Here is a 20,455-nt window from a genome sequence, read left to right as displayed (position 1 = left end):
TTAATTTTTAGGAAAAAAGTAGTCAACCAACCAACCAATCAACTAAATTGTATTCATGGACCCTGTAATAGGTGTCTTTCCTAGTCTCCATCTTATGCTCCCAAGGGGCTTGAACTTTTCTTTCTGAAATTTTATCCAAAAACAACAAAACAATGAAAGTATTTGATTGTGTATGGAACATTACCTATCTGTAGTCTCCAATCTCTCTACTGAGGGGGGTCAGTACTTTCTCATCTCTTCCTTGAGGCCAATATTTGTTATTGCAATTACTTGGGGGTAGAACATACTATTAACCCCTAGAGTAACCCAGTTTGATTTGGGGAAAAAAATCAAGGGCATAAAATGTTTATGAAATCTTTGTAAAATAGTGATGCCTTTTCTGTTTTCAGTGTTTTGGAATATTACTTACCTGGGTACAGTGTTGTTGTTTGTGCTTCGTGCTGGAAGAGGACCAATGATATCACAATATTGGGGTCGAGGTACAGTGTGTTTGATTGTGGCTGATCAGTCCAATGCAAGCTTGGAAGGCTCTACCGCAGGTTGGATATGTTTGAACATTTTGGATGAGGTTTTCTCTAGTTTTACACACCTCACATTTCCTTTGTGCTACTGCAATTCTGCTTTGCTCAGAGCACAGAGCCTTCTTTTTTGATGTGGGCATGCCATGCTGGTCAGCCTGTGCCAGCATCTTCCATGTCTCACAATCTACACTAATGTTCTTCAGAGAGACTTTGAGAGTGTCCTTGTATCACTTCTTCTGACCTCCATGTGAATGATTGCCTTGCATAAGTTCTCTATAAAATAGTCTTTTAGGTAAATGTTCATTTAGCATTTGAACTACGTGGCCAGACCATTGGAATTGTGGTCGGCAGTAGAATTTGAATGCTTGGCAGTTCAGCTTGAAAGAGGACCTCAATGTCCAGTATCTTATCTTGCCAGGTAATCTGCAGAATTGCCCCAAGTTAATTCAGATGGAAGTGGTTCAATTTTTTGGCATGGCACTGGTAAACTGTTCAGGTTTCACAGGCATACAACAATGAAATCAGCATAACAGCTCTGCAGACCTTCAGTGTGGTATACAGCCCAATACTTCTCTCCCACAGTTTCTTTCAGAGCCTCCCAAATGCTGAGCTAGCTCTTGCAATGTGTGCATCAACCTCATCATCTATTTTTTTCAGTATTTTTTTGGTTCTCCTTTAGCAAGCTGTTGACTTATTTTTCATGATTTTCTTGCATCATTCTCATTTCTCTTTCCAATTTTTCCTCTACTTCTTTTACTTGCTTTTCAAAATTTTTTTTGAGCTTTTCCATGGCCTGAGACCAATTCATATTTCTCTTGGAGGCTTTGGATTTAGGTGCTTTGACTTTGTTGTCTTCTTTGGTTGTATGTTTTGATCTTCTTTGTCACCAAAGATTCTATAGTCTGATTTTTTCCTGCTGTTCGCTCGTGTTCCCAGCCAATTATTTGACTTTTTAACTCTTTGTTAAGGTAGGGCTCTGCTTCCAGTGTGGAGGGTGTACTGTCCCAAGTTTCAGGGGTTTTGTGAAGCTCTTTTCAGAGATACTTCTAGGGACCTGTAAGTTGTCAGTTCTTCCAAGATGGTATGATCAAAGGAGAGGTGTTTACTCCTTTCCTGGCCAGTGCCCTGGTCTATGAGTGACCACAAGCACTGTTTTCTGTCTTGTAATTGTGAGGAGGATTCCCTCTCCCCTGCTGCCACAAGCTCCACCACACCAGCGCTCCTCCTCACCCCAGGACTACCACCCAGAACTGCCACCCAGATCCAAACACGTGCAAAGCAAGAGAATCCTGACTCAGAACCAGCAAAGAGATTCCTGAAATCTCCCTCTGATCAGCTGCTTGATCCCCTTACCGTCTGTGGGCCGAGAGCTCCAGAAGCAACCACTACTGCCACCCCGGGGCTGTGCCAGGACTGGGTCCAGACCATGCTCCTCTCTCACCCTGGTCCAACAGACCTTTCCTATTGAACTTCTAAGTTGTCTTTGGTGTTTGTGGGTTGAGATGTCTGGAAACTGCCACAGTTCCCCTTGATTCAGTTCCCTGAGTCTTGCTGCATGGCCCACACTGAACTGTGCCCCTCTCCTCGCCTAGTGCATGGACCTTTCCCGTTAACCATACAGGTTGTCTTGGGCTGGAAATTTGTTTGGCTCTGTCTTTTTGTGGGTTCTGCTGCTCTAGAATTTGTTTAGAGTCAGGTATTTGGAAGAGTTTGGGGGAGAGCTCAATCAAGTCACTGCTTTCACTCCGCCATCTTGGCTCTGCCCCTCCAGCTTCCTCATCTATGTGAACATCCCTGAAAAGTATGCTGCCAAGGTAAGTGAATTTATCAGCATTCAAATGGACAGCATTAAAAATTTTTCCATTTGCTATAACTGATGGTTCCACATATGGATAGCATGGTGCTGGTTGGTGAAGAATCTGTGTTTTCTTGGTGTACAGCATATGGGTTGGGTGATGGTCTGTGTGTCCATTGTCTAAGGATTGACCTAGCCTTATGACATGTCCATCACCAGGCTGGCAGCAGGCTAATGGATTTTTCAGTAACAAGAGCTTTCCCAAACAACTTACAAAGGCAAAGGGAAGTTTTAGGGGAGAACATATGCAGGCCAAAGGAATTACAGTTCCTTGAAGGCTACTTAATTAGGCTTTTGGGTTTTAAAATTGAGAGACTGAAATATTGTACAAGTTTGTTATGACTCAGGACATTACAATTATTATCCAGCTAAAAGACTGAAAGGTCAAATAGAGGGTGCTGAGCACAGTTCCTTTAAATACTGACAAATGTTGATCCATAGATTGGTATTTACTTTTGAACTATATTTGACTCTTGCTGTGGAACATCTTTATTCCTTATGTACCTGGAATCTTATCAAAAACTGCTGAGAATTCTTTCCATAGACAAGCATTCTTAGCAAGTGAGCACATCTGCAGCAAACAAGGCTGTAATAGTCTTTTCCTCTGATGTGTTTCCACATTTTAAAAAAAGTGACACTGCTCTCTCCCCAAGACGACAGGGGAGGAGAAAACACGAATCACAACGTGACAGAAAAACAGGCCACATTTGAATTGTAGTGAAGCCAATTAGTAGAAAGTTCGGTGGGAAGGAAAGAAAAAGAAACCATGTAACTATACTTGAAATGATGTTGATGGAGTAGGAAAGGTCCAGTGGTAATGGTTCACTGAAGGTCACTTAAATACAAAGTTACTTGGATGGATCTAAAGAGTACCAGGCTTATTATTAGCAATTCATGGCCAAGAGGCTGCTTGAATTTTATAAGAAAAAGTATAGTCTAGAGGAGAGAAGACTGGACATGAAGTCTGTGCTCTTATACTCACACTGTGACCCTGGAGAAATCCCTTAGCCTCTCTGAGTTTTTTTTTCCCCTCTAATCTCTAAAATGGAGAAAATAACAACTATGAGGATAAGACTATGTAAAATGTATAAATTGCTTTGCAAAACTTAAAGCAATAAATAAATGTGAATTTTTATTATGATTGCCTTGAGTGTGGTTCATGATGGTCTTATAAACACTATCAGACCAACAGTCACACAGTGGAAGTCAGTACTAGGTGCTTCTGAGGACGCTCCCTCTGATTGGGTAGTTCTTGGAACTTCCATTTTAAGAAGACAGTGAGGCCAGCCATTTCTTGATGACATTCTTGACTCTCTTTACCATGTCCCATTGAGTACCTTCATTTCTTCTTTTTCTCCCCACATTTCTTTCTGTTTGTATTTGTCCTCCCAGCACTTAGCAGAGTTAGGTACATAAGTGCTTAATAAATGCATAAATACTTCTTGCTACCTTGTTGACTTGACTTCGGGGCAAGATCAAAAAATCAAAGAGATCATAAAGAAGAGTGAAAGAGGAACAAAACCATAGCTGGGGAAGACAAGCCTTCATTTATGCCCCTCAAAAGCTACTACAGGAATCTACTTTATGACACAATTTGACTCATGGGTAGGGAATCAAAGTACTTGGGCTTTAGTCTTGCTTGTCATTAAATAACTGAATAAGCTTGAGCAAGTGCCTTTACCTCTTTACGCCTCAGTTTCCTCATCCACAAAATAAGGCAGTTGGACTAGATGACCTCTGTGGTTTTTTCCACCTCTGAGTCTATGCTCCAATAAAAACATTTTGATCATAAATGATAATTGTTTAATGGATAAATGCTAAGGACATGAAGTACTTGACAACTCTCAAATGTAACAAGATGTATGTATGACTCTGGGGATACTTGCATTTTCAAGAAAGTGAGAAGAAGGAAGAACAGTTCTGTGGTCTTGTTGGAATTTGATCTAGAAGTTGGTGAATACCTTCATGTCTCCCTGAGTCCACTTTAAAGGACTGAGCATGTGACCTGGTCACACGTTTTCTTTATAATGTTCTTCCCTTCCTTTTTGACCCAGTCTAAGCACCACCTTCCATATGAAGCCTTTCCTGATTCCCCCCTAGTGCTAGCCAGTGGCATCCTCTTACTCCTGCGTAGATAAGAAATAAGTTATATCTATTGCTACCAGAAAAGGCTAATGACAAAGAAGAGTGAAAACAAATTTAAACGCTTCAGAGTTAGCAGGAATATATGTAAGAGTTAGTTACAAAGTTCTGGTAGCTTTGGCTGGCCACATTTGCACATAAAAGATCAGGTAGAAGGGATAATGATCTCATTTTCCATGCTTAGCTTTGTCTCTTCACCCACTCTTCTACAAGAGGGAAGTGTCTTAGTATTCAAAAATGAGTATTTCTGAATCCACAGCTATTTGGTAATTATTAGGCAAATAATCTTTACAAAGTGCTTCAAAAATCTAAAATTAGAAGGTATATAGAATAGTTACCATGAACTGGAGTGAAGTATCCCATGGAAATCACAAACCCTGTGGCCAGAAAGTTTATTCTGAAAAAAAGAGAGGTTTGCTTGGGGCAATAGCTACTTAACTCAAGGTTGCCTGCTCTTCATTCTAAAGAATTTAGCGCTGTGTCTGGGAAGCTCCTGTTGGGGAGAGGAGAGGCCTCATAGCCAAGAAATGGAGGGGAACAAGATGGGTCATTCTACAAGGGGGAAAAAAAACAATCCTAGAAGGTCTTTTCCCATAAGGAAGGCTTTTGGCTGGTATATGGGGAGACTGTCTTTTTTTTTGGGTGGGGGGGTAAGAGTTATGTAGCAGGGAAAAAGCTATGGGCTTTAAGCTAAAAGAACATGCAATATTTTCTCTTGCCTTGAAGACAAAGCTAGCCAAGTTCAGCCACACCAGAAACTGAAGGAAGCAGTGCACCATCTAGCAGGTCAGGATTGGGTGGAGATTACAAGAGCAACAAGAAGCAGTATCAGCCTGAGTGATGTGACAATAGCACTAGACATCAGCAGCATCGGAGGTGGGAATTGTCCTTCCATGTGGGTACCTGGGCCAAAGGCATTTCTTATGTGTCTACTTCTCCATGCATGTGCCCTGGTCACATGTGTTCTTTATAATGTTCTTCCCTTCCTTTTAGACCCAGTCTGAGTACCACCTTCCATATGACTTCCATATGACTTTCCTGACTCTCCCCTAGTGCTAGTGCCTTCTTTCCCAGTCTACCTTGTATTTAAGGACTTTGTGTATATTTCTACTTGTTAACTTTATGTTGATGCTGATATACATATAGATAAGTATATATAATATATACATACATGTGCACACATATGGTGTGCTATGTACTTGTCTTTCTCATTAGAATGTAAGTCCCTTGTAAGTGGGTATTTTTTCACTTTTTGTACTTATAACCCCAGCACCTAACAGTGACTGGAACATAGTAGGCACTTAATAAAAACTTGTTTTATTTTATTGATTCTCTTCCCACAGATACTGTATATATGTGTAGGAGATTGTGCCCTAAATTCATGGAGAAAATGTTTTGCTGTTGCTTTTTAAAAACCATTCCATGTTATGAAACGCCTTTACTTGTACATAGTTGTGTCTACTGGCTATTAACATTGGGAAGGGTGGGGCCTCTGAGCTATGATTTTGAAGATACGGACCCACAGAGGACTTTCAATTTGGGGTAGCTTGGGGTCTGAAGGAATGCAAGTAGGAGTTAGGAGATGTCTGCCATCAGGAAATGCATAAGTGTGTGTGTGTGTGTGTGTGTGTGTGTACACACAGGGTGTCCCCAAAGTTTTTTAAGCTCAGAATTTAGAGCCTAGAGCTTCTTTTAAACTGGGAGAGCTTCTATGGCCCCAGGCCACTTCCCACCCTTAATCCCACCCTAGGCTCCATTCTCCTTTGGCCAAGTCCAGTGGTCCAGGTCCCTGGAGTTCTATTACCTCATAGACCACTTGGCCACTTCTAGATCCCTCCCATAGTCTTTCTGTATATAAGGTCTCCATTAAGATGCTTAGATTCTTAAAATCTAGCCAATAGTTTACTAAAGTTCAGAATCCTTAAGAGTCTACCCAATATGAAGGATGTTCTAATAAACCTTGTCTTTGGCTGAAAAAAAAAATAAACTAGGAGAGCTTAAAATTGCTGTAAGACTTTTGGGACATCCTGACCCAAAATGAAAATGAGGTGGAGAGTAAGCAAGATTGCTTATGGGAAATTACAAATCTCCTTTATTGACTTCAAGGTTCCTATGAACGCGAAGACCCATATTTTCAATACTTATATTCTACTGGTGTTGCTATATAGCAGTGAGATATGAACTGCAATTGTCTCTGAAGAGTTAAAAGTGAATATAACATAGAGTACAGTAGTGAAGTTCATGGTGGGTGTGAAGAAGGTGCAATATTTAACCAATAAGGATCTCTGAAATCATCTAGTATATATCTTATTCACACAGAGTTGTTTGCATATTATCTCCCCACTTAGACTGTGAGTGCCTTGAGAGCAGGAATTTTTTTGGGGGGGAGGTGTCTTTGTATCCCCAATACTTAGCATAGTGCTCGACACATAGTAGGTACTCAATAAATGCTTATGGACTGGCTGAAAAAGAACAGGAATAAAAGATATCATCATTGAATTGTATAATAGGATGGGAAGATGAACTGGTCACGTGCAAGAGTGTGGGGTAACAGGTGGAGGGCTAGACAGCAACATCAGAAGAAAGCATGGAAGGCCTCCATTAGGTTGTGTGGAAACCCTGTAGTGAATTCATGAGAGGACCTATAGAGAAGAATCACACAGGACGGGTTAGAGTGAATGGGTGATGATCTTCATCTTGGAAAGGAGCTCCCAAATCAGGGAGATCACAGATGGATTTGTACATTTTGAGAACATATGTACATAGGTATGCTCCCCACACATTCTTTATTGAAAAGTTCATTTAAATTGACCTGGCATAGAATGTTAATGCTTATTCTGTCTGCATTAGCATTTCAAATCACAATTGTAAATCAATCACTAAATTCCTATGAATTTGATGATATTTCATGGCAAAATTATCCACCTAATTTTAACAATGAAGTGAGGCCTACAGAGCTGAAAAATTGTTTACAATGAACTTTGAGGAGATATCATTACTAAATTTGTATAGGCTTAGTGTTTATTTATAAACTAGCCATTAAACTTCATTTTCCTTTTTTTTTTTTATTCTCCAGCAAAATGGTGAAATCAGCTCATGGCATCTGGAAACATTTCCACATTTTAAGTTATTCTAAGGGGGAAAAAAGACCCTCATGTAATTTGAAAGCATTGTAAAATGAAATAAGCATTTCTAAATGAGAGGGATTATACCACATTCCATGTGGCAGAAATTGTATTTAGTGAGCTTTGTCCCGCCCCCATCACTCTGTTTTTTTTATCCATCTCTTTTTATGAAGGTAAGTGCTACTTGACAGTGCAGAGAATGCTTAGTACAGAACATCATAGCTTTCTTTCTTTGACAGTTATGTTGGTGGTTTCTTCTCTTTTTCAAGTTTTTGCCTGCTTCCCATAAACTGGCAAAAAGTCAGAGGTGCCTCAAAGCTCTAAGTGTTCCATTTGTGAGAAAACTTAACAAAAAAAAAAAAAAGGAAAGTACATAATTAATAAACTGTAATCTTTGCCTGAAGAGAATTTTCTCTTAAGTTTAATATACCAAACAGGACAATTTTATGAGGTAAATCTTACGCACAATGCATTTTTATGTTCCCTAACTAAAACTTGTTCTGTAAACAGTAGTGCTAAAAAATGTTGTATATATTTCAATTTCTTTTTTCTTAAAGGGAAAATAGAAATGGAGAAGAAACTTCCTTCTCATCCCACCATGGTTTAAAATTGTTTTTGGAAATTTTATACCTCCTTGGAAAGTGTTAATATTTACAAAAATCATCCATGGGGCTTAAAACTGTGACTTAGTGAAAACCTGAACAAGTGGGTAGCTTTTGTAACTAGTTTCAGTTTGTTTAGAGAATAGTGCCTCATTTTAAAGTCTCTTCATTGCCTTAAGGAAAACATTCCTTTAAAAAATTGTTTTCTATCTTTAGAAAACATTCTTATGTGCAAAGGGAGTGATCAGGGGAGATGCAGATCAGTTGAGTTCATCCTCACTGCATTATTAAAAGTTTTTGGCTATGCCTGTATCCCATTGTGCCCCATTGGCCTAACATCCCTTGGATAACTGGCCACGATTTATATACAATACTCATTTACAACTATTGAAAAGATGGCCTTAATAGCATGTCTATGGATACTATTGTCAAACTAAAACACTTTGTCCCTTATGTCCCTTAAGGGACCAGTAAAAATTTCATCCTGATTTTAATGAGTATTTGACAACATAGACCACATCCATAAATACATGTATTTTATTGTACCTTATAAAATTTGTGCTGCATGTGTGAATCGAAACACACAGTAGTGGGTTTTATAAAGTGAAGGGAAATAACATACTACTCTTTTTTCCTTAGTCAATGAATTCAGACAATCTCTACAAAGAGAGGTTGAAAACATTCTCAGTGGATTACAATAGATTTACTTTAAAAAAAACAAACAAACCTCTTGTACAAATATGAAGAGTATTTTTGAGTTTGGTATTCTATAATATGTCCCCAGTTGCTATTCTGAAATATCTGGGGAGTAGCGATCTCTCTGCTTTTGTTCATGAAACCACAATCTTATGACCTAGAAGGATGTGTGTGTGTGTGTGTGTGTGTGTGTGTGTGTGTGTATGTGTGTGTATGTGTTACATGGCTTCTAAAGAATAGTCTTGTGACAAAGAAAGAAGCAATGGGATACAGTAGTGGACATGTCCGGCAATATGCTCAGTAATAAAGGGGAAAATAATCACTATGGCAGCTAGTTGGCTGAAATGGCAAAACAGCGAGGGAACAATTATCAGTTTATAATCCCTGTGACCATTCTCCTCTCCTCCAGCCTTTTTTAGAGCACGACTTTTGCATCTGGCACTTGGGTGAGCCGACAGGAGAAAGCATGCCTGCTGATGTGGCCATAATGGGTTGCTCCTCTACCTTCCTTCAGAGGCAAGCAGCCATTTCAATGGCTACAGATGTTAACAAGAGAATGGTCACTCCTAGGTATCTGTCTTCATTGGAAATTTGAGAGTCCTCGTAGTCAACAGCTTGAGCTCTTTAACATAAAGGTGAGGGCATGAATTTAAAGGTCTCCAAGGAGCCTGGATGGGCTGTATTTCAAATGTTCTCAACAGATCGTGAAAATCACTCAGTCTATAAGGCCTTGTGGATTTTTAAAACATTTATTTCCATTAGAGGCCTTCATCAGGCTCCTCCGACGGGCTTCTATCAAGTGAAGGGCAAGTTGGATTTGCAGCCGACTAAATTCGAAACACAAAAGCGAGGCTGTAACTGGTTCTTATTAAGCTGTTAAACGGGAATATGAAGAGGTAGCTTAAAATCAGGTGCGTTTAATAAAACTCTGTTTGAATTGGCACTGAGGTCATTCCCATGTGCTTTTCAGTTTAGCTAGTGCTGCAAGTGGATCACCCATATTACCTATGGTAAAATGTTACTTGGCTCCAATAAAAATAAGCATCATTTACTATTTCTATCAAGTGTTGTTACAGTAACTGCACAGTTAGATTCGTTAACTTGATGTTGGGGCACATAACACACCCACTAGATTTACTGTATTTTTAACAGAGATTTATGCGTGTGGATTAGTGGCAGCCACAGGAAAGAAATCAAGGGGTCTGGAGAGGGCTTTCCAATGCAGGGTAAATATTCCAGTTAAACTAAAACCTTAAGCATGCCTGCTAATCAGCATACAACCCCACCCCCACCTTGCAGGAATAATCCTTAGGAAGGACAGTAGAGAACATGTTGTTTCAGAGGTGAAACAATTCTTTCAGTCTGATATAATCATCCATTTATTCATCATTTGAACCATGTGCAAAACACCATGTGCTGTAGGAATAACACATGATTGCTGGCTTTAAAGGGTTTATCATCCAGCAGGGAAAATAATTATAATACATGGCAGAATGTGATTATTTCTTTGAGAGAGCAACAAACCCATTTTGTAGGAATACAGAGGGAGGAAAGATTACTTTCAGCTGGGTGATCAAGGAGGACTTTGTTAATCATGTACTCCATCTCCCATCTCCCATTTCCATGACTTTGCACTGTCTGTTCCACATACCCGAAATGCCCTCCCTCTTTACCCCACCTCTTAGAATTCCTGATTTCAGCTAGAGCGCCACCTTCTACCTGAAACCTTTGCTGGTCTCTGCCCCCTAACTGCTAGTACACTTCCTCTCAAAAGTACCTTGCAGTCATTTTGTCTATATTATCCACATTCCTCTCCACATACACGTTCTTTCCTTCGTTGGGATTTAAGCCAAATCAAGGCAGAGACTATTTCATGCTTTTCTTTCTGCCCTGAAGAGCTTAGCATAGTGCCTAGAATATAGTGGTTCTTAATAACTGATTGACTGATTGATTAAGGAGGTCGCATCTAGCTATACTTGAAGGATAGGGAAGATTTTCATAAATAGGGATGGGTATGGGATATGTGTGTTGGGGGTACAGGGAGGACAGGGGGGACAGCAGACCATGGGAAAAGACATGCAAAATGTAGAGTGTTAAAGAAATGAGAAGCCCAGTTTGACTGGACCATATGACATATGAGTAGGAGAAATAAAAGACGAAGCAGGAAAGGTATAGAAGAGCCTTATAGGTTATACTTAAGGATTTGAAAGCTATGTTGTAGACTCTAGGAAGCCCTTGAAGGTTTTGGGATAGAAAGCTATATTTTCAGAGCTATGCTTTAGGAAGTTTGTTCTGGTAGTCATAGATTCAGAAGGAAAGGAATATTTCCATCTTGGAAAAATAACATTTTCCTTCTCTGCCCTTAAATTTAGCTAGTTTTGGTCTGAGAAGTCATGTGCCACTAATGGTAGGATTCATTAACCCTATATGTGCTGGCCAGAAAGAGCAGTTCAAGAGGCAAACCAGGCCTCACCAGAATGAGAGGCATTATTACATTGTTGAAAGTTCACTAGACTTGGAGTCAGGAAAGACCTGGGTCAAATCCCACCTCTGATTCTTAGAAACTAAATGTCTATGGATAAGCTACAATCTCAGCCTCAATTTTCTCATCTGGGGAATGGGAATAATAACAACATCTTCTTCATAGGGTTATTACGTATCTCAAATGAGATTTTATATATATATATATATATATATATATATATATATAATATGTTCTGTAAACCTTAAAATGCTATGTACATTTTAGTTATTATTATTAGTAAGAGAAAACAGGACCAGGTCAGGAGAATCAGAATTTAGGAAACCTGAATTCCCTCCCACAAAGGCAGCACAATTTCCTGCCAGTTGTTTTCTAAAGTTTTCTCAGACTCATTTCTTTAACAAAACAATTCTGAATACCCTCCAGGCTGTATGCATGTGTACACTTCCCTGGAGAACTAAACCATTTAAGTTTGGTGCTTTCCCATCTTAATAAGACTTCCGAGACCTACTGCATTTTTATTCCTTGTATTAAATGCAGAGTCATATTTTTTTAAAAAGTAAACCAAAAGTGACTCTCATCAGGTCAGAGGAGTAGCAATAAGTTTCCTACTCTGGTTATGGAGTTATCTGAATTCCTGACACGTCTCCCTGTGCTTCTGTTTCTAAAATAGTGAAATTTAAATAGATCTCAAATTTGGGTTCATTTGGAAAAAGGTTATAAGGATGTTTTAATTAGAGAGATTTATGTCTGTAAATTTCCCAGGGCAGATGGTTTTCATTATAATAGCAGTGAACTGATATCTTTTAAATGATACCCCCAACCCAAACCCCTGCACATGAAATCTTACTAGAGGTCACTCTGAGTTTTGCAAGGAAAAGTAGACACTTAAACAATTTCTTGAATCAGGAATTCCTTTGCTTAAGAAATACATTAGAAATGTAATTGAAAGAGACTGACAAAAGATTTTCTTAGCAGTGAACATCCTGACAAATGGAAGCCGCTCCAAAATAAAATTTTAAAAGGGACCATTCTTTTGAAGTGAGTTTTTTTTTTCTATGAAAAGAATAGTGACTTGACTCAAGATGGGGTGAGTGTTGTATTAGACTTAGAGAGACCATGTAGTGTGGTAGAAGGGACATTGGTCTTTGAAACTGATGAACTGATTTGATATCTTGGCTTCTCCATTTAGATACTCTATGGTGTTTTGGTTGTATGCACATTGCAGTAAGCCTCTGTTTCCTCATTGGTAAAGCTGAGGATGACAATACCTGACAAAGTAAGGAAAGCTGATGAAGACAGCAGGGAAGTTATTGTCTAATTTTATTAACTCCCTATATGGTAGGCATTTACTCATGCCTTAAATTTTGCTTTACTGCTCAAGTTTCTGTTTCTCAATAATTAGCTTCTCTTAGCTAGAGCAAGCCCCCCAAAGGGTTGGGGGAGGGGAAGAGGAAGGGAATGAGTGTTGATATAGTACCTACTATGTGCCAGGCACTGTGCTAAGTGCTTTTTTTTTTTAACAAATATTTGATTTGAGCCTTTCAACAATCTTGTGAGGTAGGTGGTATTATTATCCCCATTTTTACAGGTTTGAGGGAACTGGGACAAAAAGAGGTTAAGTCACTTGTCCAATAATTTTTTCAGATCAACTGTTATCTAGTCATGTTTATTCCATCTTATACTTGCAAGATTTTTTTAAACACAAGCATAAGACTTTATACTTATCTCTATTAACTTTCATCCTACTAGATTTCATCCTATTTCATCCCAGCATTCTTTTTGTCAAGGTCTTTTTGAATTTTGGTTGTGTCACAGCTATCTTGTCTAGATTTATATCATTTGCAAGTTTGATAGACATGTCATCTAAGTCATTGACAAAAATGCTAATTTGCCAGGTGTGGTGGTACACACCTGTAATCCCTGCTTTTGAAAAAGCTGAAACTTTTGCATCTCTTGGCTTTGGAGTTTCAGTGGGCTAATGGGATCTGATGTCCATACTTGGTACTACATTAATGTGGTGAGCCTCCAAAGAATGGGAGGCCACAGGTTACCTAATGAGGAGTTAGTGAATTAACATTGGAAATGAAGCAGTAAGAACTCCTATGCTGATCAGAGTGGGACCAGCTATAGGTAGCCTCTGCTCTCCCAGCCTGGGTTACAAGGGGAGACCTAGTCTTGAAAATGCTAATCAGTAGAGATCTAAAAACAGATCCCTGGGGCACTCTATTGGAGACCTAATTCCAAGTTGATGTGGAAGCATTAATGATCACTCTTTGGATGTATTTTCATGGGCATTTCTTTGAGATGTGGATTAGACTACGTGGCTTTTTGACTCTCTCATTTTGTGATTCTATGGATCTGGCCATTTTGATTCGATCTAGCTGTACCATTGTCTAGCCTGCATCTCTCCTAAAAGGAATATTCTAAAAGAATAGCATGAAAGGCTTATTTAAATACTTTGCTAAAATTTAAGTAAGCTACAATTTATGTATGTAGATTTCCTGGATCTAATAGTTCAGTAACCTTTGTCAAAAAAAGATAATTCAACCATAGTTCCTCATCCATTTTATTAAAGCATAGTTAATATGAGAGAGAAAGGGGTTAAAATATGAACATATTCTTGTTATATTAAACTGGACATTACATTGTCAATTTATCAGCGTAGGATTCTACGTTTATAATTATGAAGGTTATCAGGGAACCCACTGGAAATTTCTAGTATACAGTAAATTGAGCCTGCTAGAAACCCACAAACTATATCTAACCTGCTGGGCAACACTAGTTTAAAAAACAAACTTTACACACATGCTTCCTCTGCTTCATTTCTGCCCACTTTCCTCTCATTATCTTACAACTTGGTTTTCATTTTCCACCACTCTACTGAAACTGTTCTCTCAAAGGTCACCAATGATTCTCTTACCACCGAATCTAATGGCTTTTTTTCAGATTTCTCATCTTCTTTGACCTCTACAGCAGCCTTTGGTACTGTTAAATACTCTTTCCTTCTTGTTAATAACTTTTTTGTTAACTCCTGAGATAGCTTACTCTCCTGGTTCTTTTCTTTCTTTCTTTCTTTTTTTCAGTCTCTCCAGCTGCTATTTTTCTGTCATCTTGACTGGTTGGCATCTTGTCCCATTTTTATCTGACCCCTTAAAGTGGAGGTTCTCTGAGTGTATATACTCAGCTCAATATTTTTCCATCTCCTTGCCTTTGCTAACACTATTCCTTGTGTCTAGAATACTCTCCCTCTTAATCTCTACCCCCTGAGTTCCTACCTGTCTTTTAAAGTCTAACTCAAATGCAGAAACCAACACACATCTTTTTCCAGTCTTCCCAGCTAGGACAGATCTTTCACCTTAGACCTCAGATGGCATTTTGTTGGTCATATTATATCCCACCTTTTTCTGGAAACTTCCCCAACCCCACTTAATTCTAGGGCCTTCCCTCATTAATTATTCCCTCTTTTTCCTGTATGTAGTTTGCTTTGTATATATTTGTTTGCATGTTGTCACCTGCTCATTAGAATGCGAGCTCCTTGAGGACAGGGACTATCTTTTGTCCCTTTTTATGTCCCCTGCTCTAGTGCCTGGGGCATGGTAAGTGCTTGATAAACATTTATTGATTGAGGATTGGTTATTATAAGAGAGAGCACAGGGGCCTTGGAAGAAGAAAGATTTTGCTGTTAACCCATAATAATTGTGTGGTCATGAGAAAACTACTTAATATCCCTAAGGAATTAATGACTAAACATGGCAGATGAATTGGCACTATTTGAGTGAACTTTCATCAGAGGACTTTCTACATGATACACACTTAACAAATATTTGTTGAATTATTATATGTGTAACAGTGACTACTCTGGCTTTCATTGCCTGAAGGCTAGGTATGTTACATTTCAGTTCTCCAGCAGGATTCTTCAGTACCTTTAAGGCAGTTCCAGGTGTCTAGCCTCTGCCACTGGCTCAAGCCCCGACCAAATGTGTTTTCCCAGTTTTTAGGGGTTCCCTACACTCTACTTCCATTTAACTACTTAACAGTCAGACTAGCTTTTACAAAGGAATATTTATTTCAAAGGTATAAGAATTCACAAGCAAATATTCCCTCCCCCAACACCTGGGGAGGGGCATAATCTCCCCCCTATACCACTTCAATCTCTCAGGAGGGGGCAAGGATTAGGTTCAAGGTTTAGCTCAGTTCCTATATAGCATAAGTCCCACCAAATTCTAAGACCAAAGCACACCCCACCCCCAACATGGCCATCACTCTGGGTTTGTGTCCTGGAACCTTGGCTTCTCAAGGCTTCCTTGCTGAGCTAGAAGCAACACTCAGCTTAGGATCCTGGCTCCAAGGTCACAATGGCTAGAAATGAAAAGTCTAGAAATGAAAAGGATAAATGAAAGAGATCCAAACCACAAGCATATTTCTAAGTGCCATGGGACATAAGGGGAAGTTATAGGGACCTTTCACCCATCCAGCTTAGAACATGGTACCCATGCTTTGGCCAAACAAGACCTTCACCTTTGTAAGCCAGCAGAAAGAGAGAATGAGATTATCTGAGTCTCATAGTTCAAAAGACATAAGCATTTCCCATTATGTAGCTAGAGGAAAGCAACTGCTCCCACTCATTTGGTAGAACACAGTATGTCTTCTCACAGAAGCAGGTCACTAGAATCTATTATATGAGGGATCTGGGAATGTGCCAAAGCCTGGTTATGAGCTACTGTGTAAGCATTGTTCTAGGTTCTGTGAGTGGAAACAAGATATAACATAGTTCTTTCCTTCAGGGAGCTTGCACTCTTGTTAAACAGCATAATAATTTGTTAGCTTTTGTGACTTTCAGGAAAAAGGCAAGATATCATTTTCCCCCCTTTCTATTTTTCTTTCCCAAGAGGTGGTAGAGAGTTATTTGTGAATCTGAATGGAAGCATAATTGAGATCAGAAATTACCCAAGAGATTCCAACTCCATAAAAATAACTTTTTCATTAAAATAACTACAATTTTGATCATTTAGTTAAACAATGAAAGGTTAAAAGAAACTTGTCATCACTAGCTGATGCTCCAAGGGCAGGCTTGAAAAGCAGATGGCTCACAGCAAGTCACTGAACAAACAAAACATTTCTTTGCTACTTGCAAGCTCTTGGAAACTCATTTCAGTTCCATTGAATTCTAATAGTTCTTGCACTCTTGCTTGGCTAATCTGCTACTGCTCTTAGTTTTGACCCCTTTCTCAACATTACATCTTTGGTGTCTCTTCCTGAAATCAGTCATAGACTGATTTCATAGTGACGAACCAAAGCTTAGAATTCTTGGATGAAAAACTATCTATCTATGCATCTATCCATCTATCTATCAATCTATCCATCTAAGCTTTCCTGTGCCTTCTGTCTTGGGCCAAGCCATACAAAGATAATTTGTTTACTTCTTTCCTTGGACCACCAAGCCCCGCTTTGTTCTCTAAGTCCTAATCATAATTTGAGGTTTCTATTTTTGCTTTTGCTTTTGTTTTTGAGAAGAGGCCTCCGTTCTTTGTAGGGCCCCTGGTAGAACAGGGAAGGGGCAAAACGTGCCAAGGATTTTGTTGGGGGAAGGGGTTAGGACCTGAGAGTTAGTAAGCATGGGGAGCTTTCTCGTCACAGATGCAGATTGGCAATTTCTATAATTTGTAGTCTTAAAGAGTTTCCTGGGCCATTGAGAACTTAAGTGACTTGTCTGTCACATAGCCAGTATATGTCAAAAGACAGTCCTTGAATCCATGCCTTCATGACTTTAAAGTGGGCTATCTATCTGGTAAGCCATGCTCTTTCTCAGTAGCTAATTAATGGATGAGGAAAAAGTCAACACATCACTGGAAGAGAGGAGAAAGGCACAATATGAATATAATGTGCCTCACTTTGGGGATCAAAGGCCTAACCATTAACAGTGTGCAAAGGTCTTAGATGGTAAGCTATCAGATTCAGGAAACAAGGAAGGAAAACCATAGTCTGAATAGGGTAGCAGAGGGTTCAAACTTGAAAGAAGTCCACATAGAGCCGGGGGAGGAGAACAACGTGGAGGGAAGAGAATGATGATTTGAATGTCAAAATGCTTCATGGAAAGACTGTACAAAGTAGCATCACATTATCATGGAGAGTATTTTGCTTTTCTATTTTTCAACTCACTCTCCAGGTCCCCTCTCTTCTCCTCCTACTCAGCTAAAGGCAACACAGCTGTGGATTTGGGCATTTTTGGAAGATTCATATAGTTACCAGTGCCTATTGCAGATAGCAAAAAGTATAGCTAATTACCATTTCACATATTAATTTCTCTTTAATTGGTATTCAACTTGACTTCAGTAACAGTGCAGTAAAGGAAAGAAACATTTCAGGAGCTCTCAGGTTCTTCTGAATATTTTTGTGAACCCAGGCATGGATTTGACCCAGCTTGTCATTTTGATTGGTTTTAGTTCTTTCCTCCAATGCTCCCTTGGGGACAGGCACTGTGATTTTCTCAGCCTCTGAGGTTTATTATGGTAAACGTGGCTTCAGTGTCCTTCTCTCACTCTCACTCGAGTACTCAGGGTACTTGACTTTGGGTCTTTGGGGCATATTTGAGTAGGAGCATACCCAAGCAAAGTCTTTTGCTTTACAACCTTGTTTTCCCTTTTCTTGGCTGGGAGAGGTGGCCATCTGCCAGATTTGGATTGAGTCATTTGAGGAAAGCTAGGGAAAAGGTTCCATTTCAAGCAAGCCAGCCAGCATTGTGGTGACTCAGGGTTACAAGTCAGATTAATTTATACAATTAAATGAGCCTCCCCACATGATTGAACACCTCCCCCCCCCTTCCAAGGCCCTAATACTTAATTTCTAGGAAGTTGACACAGTATTGATCAGGTGGAAGCCCTTTGCTTTATAATAAATTGATCAGTCTATTCATGTAAAGTTGGAATTTAAGGGAAAAAAAAAGAATTTTTAACCAGGAGTGTGACTTCAGGCAAGTTACTGCCTCTTTTCAGGTCTTAGTTTTGGTATTTATAAAATAAAATTCCTTTCCACTCATAGTATTCTAAGATTCTGTGAACTTTGGTATCTCTCTCCCTCCTATTCCTCTCACCTTCTGACCCTGACAAAGGGGGAAATTAAAACAAGTTTCTTTACTAATGATTTTAAGACTCAGAAAAGACTTTGAAACCAAGGGGCCAAATCAAAATGTCGAAATAGGACAGCAACTGTAAGTAACTTCTTCCTCTACATTTCCAAAGTACCTTTTCCTTCTTCTTAAATCAGTTAACTCATTGTATTAGGGTATTATTATGTGTCCATGTGTCTCACTTTCCCATTCTATGAGAATAAGATCTGTGTTTTATTAATTTAACGCCCTCCTCCCTGTCCCCTCTTTCCCTCCCCCATCTAGAATAGTCCCTGTCTGTATTGCTTCAAAGACAGGCCATTCCCAATTGTAAACTGGAGGAGGTTAATATCCTTTCACTCTTCTGCTTCTAGGGCAGCTCTTTAAATTTGGAAATCCTACTAAATCCATGGGTTCCAACACCCCTGCCTCCTTTCTACATCAGATGGCCCCAGGGTTATCTAAATAGGAGTGGGAAGCCACAGATGTTATCGGTCTGAGCAAGTGGGAAGCTCAGCTTGACTGCCAGTGCTGGAGGAAATACAGACGCAAGGCTCCCAGGAATCCCCTTCCATCAATCACCTCCAGAGACTCGCTACAGTGGGAGGGAGAGTTGATGGACTTTTTAGCGGCAGCCCTATCCCTAGTGGGACCAGGGTGCAGGCAATCACTCACAGAGGTCAAGGGGGAGTAATCTGCCCCCTTTATCTCACAGCGTCAGGAACAGAGGTTTGTAGTGACTTACCAAAGTAATGTTTAAACTGGTATCAAAGCACGCAGCCTCAGATAGAATTATCACCCCAAATCCAAGTCAGGACATCTCTGTTGGGACAAATTTCAGATGAATTTAATTCCGGTGTCCCTGAATAAATAAACAACAAATTCAAACTAGTCATTCCCAAACTTTGCCAGACAGGTCTTTCTAGAACTGCTTAGCACTTCAATTTGGGGCTCTCCTTCCTGTTCTTTGGGGGAATTAAGTAGCAAAAGGGGATCACTTGAAATCACTGGATCATAGAATCTTAGAATTGGAAGAGACCTCAGGGGTCATTTTGCCTAATTTTTTCTTATTTGAACAGGAATCCTCTCTAAGTCCTCAACAATTAGTAGTTGATCAGCCTTCCTTTGAAGGCCTCTGGCAAAGGAGTCACCTCTCCACTTTGGGATAGTTTCAATTGTTAGGGAGTTCTCCTCCTCCACTCCCTTTTATCAAGCCAAAATCTTCTCTGCAGCTTCTACCCATTGCTCCTAGTTCTGCTGTTTAGGGCCAAGTCAAACAAGTCTATACTTATTTCTCTACATCCAACTCTTACCTCCCACCCTTTCCGCAGCTGACAATTCAGTTTTCAGGTTCCAGCAGCCACCTCGGGCACACAAAATAACTAAACTTGGCTAAGTTCCCAAGAGCCCAAAGCCAACAGTTTGCACATTTGATCCCTATGTCCTTGGGCTGCAATGATATTCTTTTGCTTACCCTCCAAGTGAGTGCTGCAAAGTGAGGTGATGGACTATCCCTTGAAATAAAATTTCTTGTTGCCATTGGGCACATGATAAAAGCTAACTTTTCCAACTCCTTTATTTCTCCAAGGAGAACCTGTGAACTATCCATTCACTGAGCTACAGATCTTTTTTTCCTCTTTCTAGTTTCATTTAAAAATATGCTGTTTTACTGATTTTTTATGTCATGACATTGCAGTAATTTCTGGTAATAACCTTCTCTCTGTGCTTCCCTGTTGCCCCTTCTTCCTCTTTCCCATGGAATCCTTCCTCATAACAAAGAAACGCAATTAAACAACCATCAGATACATTGACCATTTATGACAACATAAGACACGTGTAGAATTCTGCTTTAGTTGTCTGATTCTCAGAGGCGTGTTTTATTACATTTGCTCTAGGAAGCACATATAATGTTGATTTTTCAATT

At 39.6% G+C, this 20,455-nt stretch overlaps 1 protein-coding gene across 1 annotated transcript in view; it reads right to left on the bottom strand.

Moving 5' to 3' along the window:
* The window catches only part of LOC114053873 (extracellular sulfatase Sulf-1), a 287,381-nt gene extending 268,083 nt beyond the window's left edge, over positions 1 to 19,298 (bottom strand). Inside the window, exon 1 of the mRNA XM_027876980.1 lies at positions 19,277 to 19,298. The gene's annotated coding sequence lies outside the window, so the exon portion shown is untranslated. The remainder of the gene's footprint in view (positions 1 to 19,276) is intronic.
* Positions 19,299 to 20,455: the final 1,157 nt, after the last annotated feature.

The sequence above is a fragment of the Vombatus ursinus genome, unplaced genomic scaffold (genome assembly GCF_900497805.2).
Source record: "Vombatus ursinus unplaced genomic scaffold, bare-nosed wombat genome assembly UNPS02014812.1, whole genome shotgun sequence".
Taxonomy (NCBI): Eukaryota; Metazoa; Chordata; class Mammalia; order Diprotodontia; family Vombatidae; genus Vombatus; species Vombatus ursinus.
Note: the sequence above shows the minus strand (reverse complement) of the source record. Positions and strands in the feature narration are given on the sequence as shown.